Source organism: Primulina eburnea, chromosome 2 (genome assembly GCF_022965805.1).
Source record: "Primulina eburnea isolate SZY01 chromosome 2, ASM2296580v1, whole genome shotgun sequence".
NCBI lineage: Eukaryota > Viridiplantae > Streptophyta > Magnoliopsida > Lamiales > Gesneriaceae > Primulina > Primulina eburnea.
The window spans coordinates 37,136,503-37,150,089 of record NC_133102.1 but is presented as its reverse complement, the minus strand read 5'-3'; positions in this window follow the sequence as shown (position 1 = coordinate 37,150,089).

Genomic DNA, 13,587 nt, shown 5'->3' with positions numbered 1-13,587 from the left:
AATTATTATCACAGAAGCACTTCAATGATGCGGGTATCTTCTTGATTTGCCGAGGATTCAAAATCTCTCCATATTTGTGCCGAACAGATATCCAACTATGATCCTCGATTCCCAACTTATTTTGACGATTTAGCAGTAATCAATAAACTGGACATGGATCTGGTCTCTCTATTGATGAAATCAAATTTTGTGAGAATGATAATAAGTTATTTGAATCGGTGACTTCTAAGAGTCAGAAATTAGGCAGCTCGTCAGGCCAGTTAGCTCCTAAAAGGCCGACTAAAACTGATTCCCACTAACTCCCTCCATTTAAACCATCAATTAGTACCTCATCTCCATCCATGATGAACATATCCCTAACCAATGTAGATGAAGTGCACAACAACAGCTTGAAGATACAGACAACGGTATTCTGCTCATTTCACTTCTTTCTGTTTGCACCTCAAAGCAACCTGATACAACTGATCATGTTGAGGACATCACCTCACCAAAGGATATTATGCTATTAGAGTTTGCTGAAATTTCGTTTATTAGAGAGATCACTCAAGATATAGTTGAGATAACAATGAATGAGCACAACAAGCCAGCATCTGTAGAACTTCTTAGTCAACCACTAGAATAATCGACTGATTTGGCAGTTGCAATGGTTGATCAGGCAGTACCCCCTGCTAGCAACGCTCTTGAATTAGATGGTTCGATCGGTTCGTCTTCAAAATAACTGCCTCCGATCAAACCATCCTCCCCTGATCTGGACCTTACTGATGAAACAATATTAGATCACATCAGCTCCAGCTTGATTGCTATCTTCTCTTCTATTACAACTATGAAACGTTGTATTCTCAACATTGAAGAAGCTATGGAGTGCTTTAAAAATAAGATGCTAAAAGATGTGTTGAGTTTCTCTAGAAGCTTAATTGATATATTTAGCCAGCTGGATCAGATAAAAAGGCACAGGCAGCAACTGCTACTCATTTTGGTGGGCAAATTCAAGCCAACAAGTTTCAGCTTTGCACCATAGAGGAAGTTCAGGCCAATTTCAACTCTAAGCTTGACATAGTTAGCTCTCGACTAACCTCTATTCTCACTCATCTCATGTCTCCGACTGTTGTTGACAAAAATGGGGAAGACAAATAGAAGAAATCAACTAGCTCTAGTCAGTTTAGAAGATGATTTGTTCTTGTTCATTTAAGTCAGTTTGTTATTCAAACAGTTTGACAGTTAGTTTTGAAGGTAAATGAACAAATTGAATTCAGTACTTCTTCTACTTTGTTTTTGAAATAATTTTGTCAACCACAAAAAAGGGAACTTGTTGGAACATTTAGTTTTGGTGATTGGTAAAAATATCCTAACTAAATTCAAGCAAGAAACTGAAATCAGTAACCTAACAGATCGCTAGCCCAAACTGATATCCAGTGTTAGAATCAACTTACCAAACTGATTAAGGATCTACTGATTTAACTCAACCGACAAGCTATCACTTTAAACAAGATTAGTTCAAGGACCATACCGATCAGTTATTAACGATCAGAACCTAAAGTAATACAGCTTTTTTGTTGCTACCGATCGGTGTTAAGGATCAGAATGACAGTCTCTGACAGAAGTCAATTGATATTAGAAAGGACGATGACTCATGATAAAGTACACCTGCAGCCATGAATGGATATCTTTTATACAAGTTGCCGTTGAAGATTGAGACTATACATAGGATCAGTTGAATTAGCCAAAAAAAAGATCTTCAACTAAAAGAAAGTCAACTCTCTGTGCAAAAATATTACAAGAAGTCAGATTAAAGAAGAAACACACACTTATTCTAATCATATCAAGGATCATATTCGTGCACATAATTTTTTGTTTAGTTCGTATAAGCTATGAGCAAGGAACTCTACTGCTCTAAACATTTCAGTTTTAGTTTTACTAAGTGTTTCGGTTAGGCAGTGTTAAGTCATACTGAAGTGGGTAATTTCAAATCATTTATAATTATAAAAGTATTTTATTACAAACCTTCCTTGAGGAAGAAGATGTGACGTAAGAGTATTGAAGTATCCGAACATCCATAAACATTTATATATTCATTTATCATTTAGTGTATTTTCTCTTAATCACACAACTGAATAGTAATTTGTTCAAATAAGTTTCAGTAAACCAACTTCCGCACAGTTCACACTGATTGACTTGCTGAGAACTCTACTGACAAAAATAAAGTTTCAGCATTGTCAACACGATCGAATCAACTCAATAAAAATTTATTCACACCCTCTAAATTTCTAATATCGATCCTAACATATCATCTTGCTGATCAAATCCTATCATGCTTAGGCCTTGTGTGATACATGGCATGTACGACTCAATAATATTTGTTACTGCATTATCTTTGATTGTCACACATTTAAAATATAACTCTATGCACTGCATATTGGAAATATGACCCAACATAAATTATAATGTATCATCATCAAGAGCAACATGTTCTTCTACTAAATGCGATTTGTCCATTCCATATATGAATATTTGGTTGAAATGTTCAACCTAGATTCCATGTCATCGATGTCTAACTTCCGATGAGCTATTTCAATCAATTCAATAATGTCGTTGATCTAGATATATGAATTAACTGCACACCTTTAATACTATAATTGAATGTTCAATATCTTATGATAACCTTATCACCAATATATAAAATTATAGAAACAATGTTCATGCCTGCATTTAATTATATCAACAAATAAAATAAAAATTTAAATTAAAACATGCTGAGTATTACAATTAAAAATAAAATCCACAGATTTTAAAAAAAATATGATATTATCAACATATATTGATATAATATATGTGTTATATATATATAACAAATATGTTATTTTTTTAAAGGAAAACATAAATATTATTAAGATCTAAGAAATTACAGTTTTCATTCAAAATATCAAAAATAAAATCTAGAAGAGTATTCCAGATTGAGGGACGAGAATGAAAACAAGATACCCTAGCAAGATTGTGGGCAACCTTGTTTACTTGTCTACATTTCTTATTGATTTAATAGAGAGCAGAAGATCTAAAAACCAATAATTCATTCCTTTGGCTAACAACAGAAAGCCCGGACCTATATTTTACATAATATATTTATTGTTACATACATTACATTAGTTGATATCCTTATATATAATAGTATAATGTACGTGTGTGTATATGTTAGACTTAATTTAATTGTTGTGATGAGAATCAAACCAGTAGGTCGTGATAGCTAAATCAGAAGACAATATAATAAGCAGAAGCTCTCGTATCGCTTAAACAGAAGCAGTATTTTTCGAGTACTTAACGGCTTATAAAAGCAGAAGCAGAACTTAGCTTAAACAGAAAGAAGAACTTAACGTCTTTCGTTTGATAGTTACAAGTCTTAAATGTTACCGTTACTTTACCTAGTCCTAGTATTAATTGCACCATTAATGTTGTACGAAGACATTTAACGCTCCTTACTAGTTTTGGTATGAAACAAAGACTGATTATTCTGAAGCTTTTTGCAGGACCCTTTTCAGTGATATCATTGATTTACTCAGAAGTCAAAGAATTCATTTTTTTATAGACGTTAGATTTAAGGTTTATATATATTAAAGGATCAATTCAATATTGAAAACAACGCTTACCATTTTCAAAGAACACATTCTATATCCAACGTTGTTTTGAGCAATCAGTAACTACTACTTATCTTCAAACTCAACATACCGAAAAGCAACACACTCTTTATAGCAATTATCTGATCTTCTGAGATCATCTTGTGCTGCTGTTTCGTTATCTCTTCACAAGCTATTCACTTTACTATATCTTATTGAGAAGAGTCTGTAATCTGGAAAAGAGTCTTTCCAGAATTTTGTTGTGTTCATTCTATTGTGTTCTGAAACTAAGAGTTTCAGTAGACTAAGGGTAAGTCCTACTGAAGTGGGTGTGTACAAGAGTTGTACTGTAAAAACCGAAGTCTTTTAGTGATATTTTCTGGAAATAGAAGAAGGGGGGACGTAGAAGATTTCATCTTTGAACTTCCAGAAACAACCACTGTCTATTGCCTACTGTTTGTTATTTTTAACTCATACCATCAGATCGTTTCCGCACTTATTGTTGTGATATGCTGGATATTTATTCGAACAAGATATGATATAATCTCTAACAGGATTCTAGCACCCATCGCAAAAACGTCCAACAAAGGAACGAGTTTATTCACCCCCTCTAAACTCTATATCGATCCCCAACAAGTGGTATCAGAGCAGCTTGTTCTGAAAATTTACAACACAAATGGCACATTTCAGCAAAGTCCTTATGTTCTCAAAGGAGGATTTCGATGACTGGAAGATCAGGATGAAAGCCCATCTTGCAGCTCAAGACGATGACATGTAGTTTGTCATCACAGATGGTCCATTGAAAATTATAAAGCCTAATACTGCTATTGTTGTTAATGATGGTGCACCAAAAATGCTTGAAAAGCCAAGAAATTAATGGACAAGCGAGGACAAGAAGAAAGCAAATTTAGACAATGTCGCGATTGATATTCTCTACAAAACACTTGAAAAAAACACCTTCAGCAAAATCAAGATGTGTCCTACAGCCGGAGAGATCTGGGAGAAACTTATCCAGATTTGTGAATGAAATGAAAAGACAAAAGAAAATAAGATGTCTGTGGCATTGAAAAAATTTGAAAATCTCAAGATGAAAGCTGGAGAAACTCTAAGCTAGTTTGATGAATGATTCAGCAGCTTAGTAAATGAGCTAGCAGCTCTAGGAAAGGAACTTTGCAATAGAGAAGTATCACTCAAAGGGATTAGAACTTTACCCAGGGAATGAGACGTCAAGACAATGGCGATGAGAGTCTCAAAAGATCTGAACAAGTTGGAACTACATGACTTGTTTTCAGATTTGAAAGCTTATGAGTTTGAACTGGAAGTAATAAGTGGAGAAGAGCCCTGATCGACCAAAACTTGCACAGTGAAATCCCCAATAAAATATTATTTTGTATGCTCAAAAATTGATCGCAAGTGCACGATGTCAAGTTATAATATAGTGTACGTGAGTACGAGTATCGTTCTGCTGAAGACTGTGTTTAACAATTATATTTTCAGTTATTTAACATTTAGCAACGAAAATTGATTTGTGTGATTATTCATACTATACTCAATTAAATATGCAATTAAAATGACTCAACAAGTAATGAATGAGAATTTATATCTAAAATGATTGAATTAAACTCAATGAGAAATGGATTTGCTGGGAATCTCGGTTCACCTACCCCTCGTTAATCAATTAATTCGTTCGATCGTGATCTACGCTTCCGACAGGATTTCCTAATCTATTGAACACACTCTCTCGAGCTATGCCAAACTAATTCACTCAATGAAGTAATTAAATGTCTTTAATTATTTATCAAGAATGAATCACATTTCGATTGATGAAATCCCCTAGTTTTCGACCCTAAGGACTATGACTATCGGCACGTATCCAATTTCATATATCTATGTAAATTGTAGATCCGCGAATTCTACTACTCGATCCTATCACTCGTTATTCTCTCGAACTCACTCGTGATATAAAAACGTCGTTAAAGTTAGCTATTCTTTAATGACACGATAAAACAGTAGTAAAATCAAGAATAACGCACAATCAAAATATAAATTAATTCGATTCAACGTTCGGGGTAGGATCCCCTTTAATCCCAACAAATATGAAAGTTTAGCTACTATAATTCATAATTAAAATAAGCAAAACAATATTTAAATAAATGAAAATAAACTAGAAATACGAGACGTGACGAAATCTGCGAAGAACGATGCCCGGAACCCGTCGAATCTTCAATCCAAGTGCAAAAGCTCTCCAAAACTCCTTGTGGTAGCTTCAATGTTGTCTGAATCCTCCCCAAAAGTCGACCAATAATCTTTCCATAGCAGCCACACCCAAAGTTAAGGTAAGAAATCGCGCACAATAATCTTCCAAAAATAAGCGGCGCTCGGGTGGTAGAAAAGTACCGCTCGAGCGCCACACTCTCTGTAACTCTCCTTGGCACATGCAGCATTCGCGCTCGGGCGGTAGAAAACTACCGCTCGAGCGCCGACCTTTCTGTCTTCGGATGCACCTTCTCGCGCCCGGGCGGTAGAAATGTACCGCCCGAGCGCGAAACTTTCTGTCTTCTTCTCTTTGCTAGTCATATTTGGCGCCCGGGCGGTAGAAATCTACCGCTCGAGCGCCGCTTATTCTGTCCAAAGTTCCTTGTCTTCGACACTTTGCTTCATTCTTGGTTTTTCCGACCATTTTTCCTGCAATTTCATCACATACAAGTGAGACATGATAAAATGCAGACAATTACTCGAAAATGAACAAAAAGTAAAAGAAATGCATGCATGCACAATGCAAACACAATTAAACCAATGCAATAAAACACGTAAAAACGACACATATCAACCCCCTCATACTAACCTTTTGCTCGCCCTCGAGCAAAATAGGTTAACGCACGAGATTTTAAACAAACACAACGAACACAAAACACTCAAACAAGAAATAACCAACACAAGTAACTGTCAATGGTGAGTTAACAACTTTTATTTCATGCCTCAGTGAACTTTCCCACATACCGATCATAATCAAGTCAAATCGCAAACGAGTGCTCATTCTCATCTACACATAAATCTTGACACTCATTTGAACGTGTGTGTGTGTCATGATGGGTCTAGTCATTCGTATTTCAAATAGATCAATTATCAAATCATGCGAGTCACTCAATTAACACTTCAATACAAGTCTCACTAGCATGCACCCCCGTGTCCATTTATCACTAGCCATAAACTGACTTTTATTCAACTTTTAAGTGCAGATAAGGGTGTCGAAAAGAAGGAAAATAAGCTCAAGTGGCTAAAAGTTGGGAGTACATCGATCATTTTCATTGTGCAATCGTCAAGACTTTTCGTCTGACTTTCCTCGTCTCCTTACATCTCCAACTTTTAGCCTAGGAATAGAATTTCATTCCTTTTATTTCGGATCCCCCTCACCTTACATCTCCTTCTTTCTTCTCTTTTTCTCTTTTTTTTTTTTGAATGCACAATTTTCACAAATGTACTCCCTAGGCTAAGAATATATACTTTGGATTACAGCTGGTTAGGAGTATGACATTTTAATTCAGTGCATTGGAAAGGAGGTAAATGTAAAGTTCAAGGCAAATCAAATTTTCTCATTCGAGGTCCCAATTAGCGACTTATTTTCACGGGTTTATATGCTAAATCAACTCATAAATGGTGCCTTTCAAGTTAACCACAAAAAACTTTCAAATTTCACCATAATTCCTACAAAATTCTAGTCCCCACACATATGTGCTCGAAAAGTTCAAATTTTGTGCCAAAATTCATGTTTTAACAATCAAGAGTACCGTTCATGAAATGACCCAATCAATACTTTTGTATACTATCAATCCAACCTCATCATTGGCGCATAAATTATGTCTTCTCACCATAAACGACACTAGACAACATAGATGCAACAAATAACTAAGCAAACATAACAATCTACCCCCCTCATACTAGAGTTGTGCAATGCCCTCATTGCACAAAACGAAACAGACACTAACAACAGAACAACTCATGAATGTAAATGCAAACACAGAAATGCAAACACAAATATGCAAACACCAATGCAGACTAAATAAACATGAAAGCTAATACACATGCTAGACGGAAACAATGATAAGAAAGAAAAAACAGAAAAGCGGTAAAGGAAAAAAAAATGCGAAGTAGGGGAAACAGTAAACTCCCCTGATCAAGTGTCATCCTCATCCTGCTCCGGCGGTGGCACTCCTGCGGCCTCCCCATGCTGAGAGTAATCATACTGGAACCGGAATGGGGGAGGGGGTAGCGGAGACGGTGGGATGGTCGATGGGTCAACGCCCCCTTGCACAAGCAGCAAGCGCATCATGGAGTCAATGTGAGACAGATGGTCGGTGACATACGAGTTGAATTGACCCTGATGCGTTTGGAAGGCGAGATTCTCAGCCATCATATCGGTGTGAGTTCTCCAGCGGGGTGGTGGTGGGAGGCGGCGTGGGATGGCAGTGCTAGATCCACCGGTGTCTCCCTCCCGAGAGGGAAATTCACTGATTCGCTTAGCTCGTTTCCGCTGGAGGTCTTCGACACAAATAGGCTTCATGGGTTGCAACCACTCCTCATCATCGCAAAATACGACTCCCGCTCTAGCGCACAACTCGGAGATAATGGTGGGGAAGAACAGGCCCACATGACTGTTGTGGGCACTCAGTGTGATTTGTGATGTGATGAGTGTGCCCACGTTGATGGCGTATCCCTCGGTCAACGCATAAAGCAGCACCGCCCGCTCTTTCTGGACCTCGCTCTTATGCGAGACCGGCATCATTCTCCGAGCCACAAATAAATACCAAAGGGCAACTTTGGTTTTCAAATACTTCTCGTCAAAACAACTCGGCGAGCCGCCCAATGGTTTCCATATTGCGCCCGGATGGCACAATGTGGCGAGAATCGTATCATAATTCGGGTTAGCAACCAATGTCTGGAAGTGGGAGTCGTCGACCTCCGCTGTCCCTAACAGTGCATTAATCGTCACCGAGTCATACGGCACCTGTTTACCCCTAACAAACACCAAACCATTTCGCCCCTCCGCTGCATTGGCATAAAATTCGCGAACCACAGACACTACCGCCGCCTTAGGTTGCTCACCGTATTGTTCCCAACCACGCCTTTGCAAATCAACAATAATATCCAAGTATCTGTCCCCTAACTGTCGCCGGACTCCCCTCTCGGCTATTGGGTTGCGATGAATTTTCGCATGCTCGTATCGAGCCCTAGCCTCTATACTAACAAACCGTGCCCTATCAAACGACGATGAAGAGGAGGAACCTGGGTTACCTTTTTGCTTTTTGGGAGCCATTGTGTTGGACAAGTTGAATCTTTGAGTTGGAGAATGGTGTTCTTGCTTCCCAAGGGAGTTTGTGCCTTGTTGCCGGAGACTAGAGTGGATATTGAACGCCTGCACCACACAATTGAAAGAACAAAATGAGAGTAGTGAGGGATTTTTGAGAGGGGAATTTGGGGATTATGGATTTTGAGAGAGGAAATTTCGTGCAGAATGAAGAAAGGGGAAGGGGATCTGCGCTTTAAAAGGCTTCGCGCTCGAGCGGTAAAATATTACCGCTCGAGCGCCGAGTCCTCGGGGAAAAGGTAGTGGAGGTAAAATATTACCGCCCGAGCGCCAAGCTCTCTGGACTTCTGTATTAGCTTCGCGCTCGAGCGGTAATCAATTACCGCCCGAGCGCCGTGTTCTCGGAAAAATTCACATTCCACCCTTTTTTTTTTTATATAAAACAACAGTAAAACAAAATAGGCTGACACGAAAGAAAAAGAAAATTAAATTAAATGCAAGAGAAGGGAAAAGAAGTAAGTTCTCAATTTATCGTCGAGAGCTAGACTGTCGGTCTGTCTCAGTTCGGCGTGTCTTGGAACCGAGTGATTCCAAGTTGCGGCTCAATTGTGCCACCCATGTAGTGCTTCAGTCGCTGGGCATTGACCGTAAATGCCCCATCCTTCCCATCTTTCAATTCTACAGCTCCCGATGGATAAACTTTCGAGATCAAGAATGGACCGGACCATCGTGACTTCAATTTCCCGGGAAATAGTCGCAACCGGGAGTTGTAGAGTAGGACACTTTCGCCTCCTTTGAATTCTCTCTCGATGATCCTCTTATCATGAGCCTTCTTTGTTTTCTCTTTGTATGACAATGCAAGATCATAGGCCAGATTTCGGAACTCCTCCAATTGATCTAGTTGAAGCAACCGTCATTCACCTGCATCAGTAAAGTTAAAGTTTATTGCTTTGGTTGCCCAATATGCGCGATGCTCTAACTCTACAGGTAAGTGACATGCTTTACCAAACAATAATCTATACGGTGTCGTGCCTATTGGTGTTTTGAAAGCAGTCCTATATGCCCAAAGAGCATCATCTAATCTCACCGACCAATCCTTCCTACTGACACCTACCACATTCTCCAAAATTCGCTTTATCTCTCGGTTAGACACCTCAACTTGCCCACTCGTCTGGGGGTGATAAGGGGTAGAGATCTTATGTGTGACACCATATTTGCTTAAAAGTTTTTCAAAGAGTTTGTTGCAAAAATGAGTGCCACCATCACTAATGATTGCTCGTGGTGTTCCAAAGCGGTTAAAAATGTTTTTCTTCAAAAATTTTAGAACCACTTGAGCATCATTAGTGGCGTATGCTTCCGCCTCTACCCACTTAGACACATAATCCACCGCCACCAAAATGTATTTTTTCGTGAAAGAACTGGGAAACGGTCCCATGAAATCTATTCCCCACACATCAAAAACCTCACACTCAATGATATTATTTAAAGGCATTTCGTGACGGTTAGAGATGTTACATGTCCGTTGGCATTTATCACATGCTAGCACATAAGAACGAGTATCTTTAAAGAGGGTTGGCCAATAAAAGCCACATTCGAGTACCTTAGATGCCGTCCTCGTTGGTCCAAAGTGACCACCTACCTCACGGTCATGGCAATGAGTAAGAATCGATCCCATCTCTTCCTCCGCCACACATCTCCGAATCATAGAATCTGCACAAATCTTAAACAAGAAAGGTTCCTCCCAAAAATAATATTTCACGTCCGAAAAGAATTTCTTTCTTTGGTGAAATGTTAGATTTGGGGGAGGTGAGCCTGTAACAAGAAAATTCGCAAGATTTGCATACCATGGACAATTTTTTACCTCAAACAACTGCTCATCCGGAAACCAATCATTAATCGCATCAGTCACACAATCATTACTGATAAATTCTAATCTAGACAAATGATCTGCAACCACATTCTCAACACCCTTCTTATCTTTTATTTCCACATCAAATTCTTGCAGTAATAAAATCCACCGAAGTAAGCGTGGCTTTGCATCTTTCTTTGCAAGTAAATGTTTGAGGGCAGAGTGATCAGTAAACACAATTACTTTCGACAAAACAAGATAAGCATGAAACTTGTCAAGTGCAAACACTACTGCAAGTAACTCTTTTTCGGTGGTGGCATAATTCAATTGTGCTTCATCTAGAGTCCTACTTGCATAGTATATGGTGTGAAATACCTTGTTTTGTCTTTGTCCGAGGACAGCACCTACCGCAGTATCGCTGGCATCGCACATGATCTCGAAGGGTAAATCCCAATCCGGTGCCACCAAGACAGGAGCCGTCACTAAGCGCTCTTTCAACTTCTCGTATGCCTGCAAACAATCAGAATTGAAATCAAAAGGCACATCTTTCATTAGTAGAGAAAATAAAGGTTTTGCGATTTTAGAAAAATCTTTGATGAAACGTCGGTAAAAACCGACGTGGCCTAGAAAACTTCTAGCTCCCTTTATGGACGCCGGCGGTGGTAAGTTCTTGATAACTTCAACTTTCGCCTTATCCACCTCTATTCCGTGCCCCGAAACCTTGTGCCCTAGGACAATTCCCTCTTGTACCATAAAGTGACATTTTTCCCAATTAAGCACCAAGTTTGTCTCCTCACATCTCCTCAACACTACCTGCAAGTTCTGCAAACAATCATTAAAAGACGAGCCAAAAATCGAGAAGTCATCCATAAATATCTCAAGAAAAGTTTCAATCATATCATGGAATATAGCAGTCATGCATCGCTGAAAAGTGGTAGGGGCATTACACAAACCAAATGGCATCCGTCTAAAAGCAAAAGTGCCATAAGGACAAGTGAAAGTGGTTTTCTCTTGGTCCTCGGGTGCAATCATGATTTGGTTATACCCAGAATACCCATCTAAAAAACAATAGAACTCATGACCCGCTAACCTCTCAAGCATTTGATCAATAAAGGGAAGGGGAAAGTGGTCTTTACGGGTAGCATCATTCAATTTTCTATAATCAATGCACACACACCATCCCGTAACAGTCCTAGTGGGTATCAATTCATTATTTTCATTTGTGATAACAGTAATCCCACCTTTCTTTGGCACACACTGAACAGGACTTACCCATGCACTATCAGATATAGGATAGATAATACCTGCGTCGAGAAGCTTAATTGTTTCAGCCTTTACTACCTCTTGCATCTTTGGATTTAATCGTCTTTGAGGTTGCACAAGAGGTGAGTACTTCTACTCCATCAAGATCTTGTGCATGCAGACGGATGGATTTATTCCTTTGATATCTGCCACCTTCCACGCAAATGCACCCTTGTGCGCTTTCAAAACTTCCAACAGCTTGTCCTCCATCACATCTGTCAAAGCAACAGAAATAATGACAGGTAAAGTGTTATTCTCACCTAAGTATACGTACTTGAGGTGTGGAGGCAACGGCTTTAGCTCAAGCGTTGGTGGATCCTCGATGCTTGAACTTTGAGGGGTCAAATCTCTTCGTTCTCCTAGATCCTCCAGTCGCATCCTCATTGGCCTTCTCCATGGTTGGTTGGCATTAAAGTGTGCCACAATTTCAGCTCTTTCTTCGTCTAACTCCTCTTCTCCCAATTCAGTATTGATAGTGGCCTCCAAAGGGTCACTAAGAGCATCCTGCACATAGTTGGATACAAGAGAGTCAAAAGCATCAATTCTAAAACAACTGTCAGAATGCAGTGTGTGTTTAAGTGCATTAAAAACATCAAATGTAATCTCTTCTTCGCCCACTCTCAATCTCAACTTTCCCTCTTGCACATCAATAAGTGCCTTGCCAGTCGCAAGGAATGGTCTCCCCAAAATGAGAGGCATCTCGGTATCCTCCTCCATGTCGAGCACCACGAAATCGGCAGGAAAAATGAATTTGTCCACCTTCACTAGCACATCCTCAACCACTCCGTGGGGGTACTTGACAGATCTGTCAACCAGTTGCAAAGACATCCTCGTCGGCTTAGGCTCTCCCAACCCAAGTTTCCTAAACACAGAAAATGGCATCAGATTAATACTTGCACCAAGATCACATAATGCTTTATGAAAAACAACATCACCAATCATGCAAGGAATAGAGAAACTCCCTGGGTCTTTTAGCTTAGGTGGGATTTTGTTTTGCACCAAAGCGGAGCACTTTTCAGTTAAGTTGACTGTCATATGATCCTCCAACTTCCTCTTATTTGCTAAGATATCCTTCAAAAATTTAGCATAACTAGGCATTTGCATTAGAGCATCGGCAAAGGGAATATTGATATGCAACTTTTTAAACACCTCGAGAAACTTACCAAATTGTGCATCTAGTTTTGCTTTTTTCAATGCAGCAGGAAAAGGAGGAGGTATAACAATTTTTGGGTGTGTAGTGGGTGCTAGTGTAGGGTTAGAAGACTTACCTTTAGATGTCGCATCTTGTTCATCCGGCACTTGGCTTTTCTCTTTTTCCCTAGGCTCCAAAACTTTTCCGCTCTTCAACTCAATGGCCTTCACTTGCTCTTTTGGATTAGTCTCGGTATTACTTGGCAAGGTGCCCGGCTCTCTACTTGCTATCATCTTGGCCAACTGTCCAATTTGATTCTCAAGTCCCTTAATCGACGCATCCTGATTTTGAAGTCTAGTTTCAGTGGATGAAATAAACTTAGACATCATTTGCT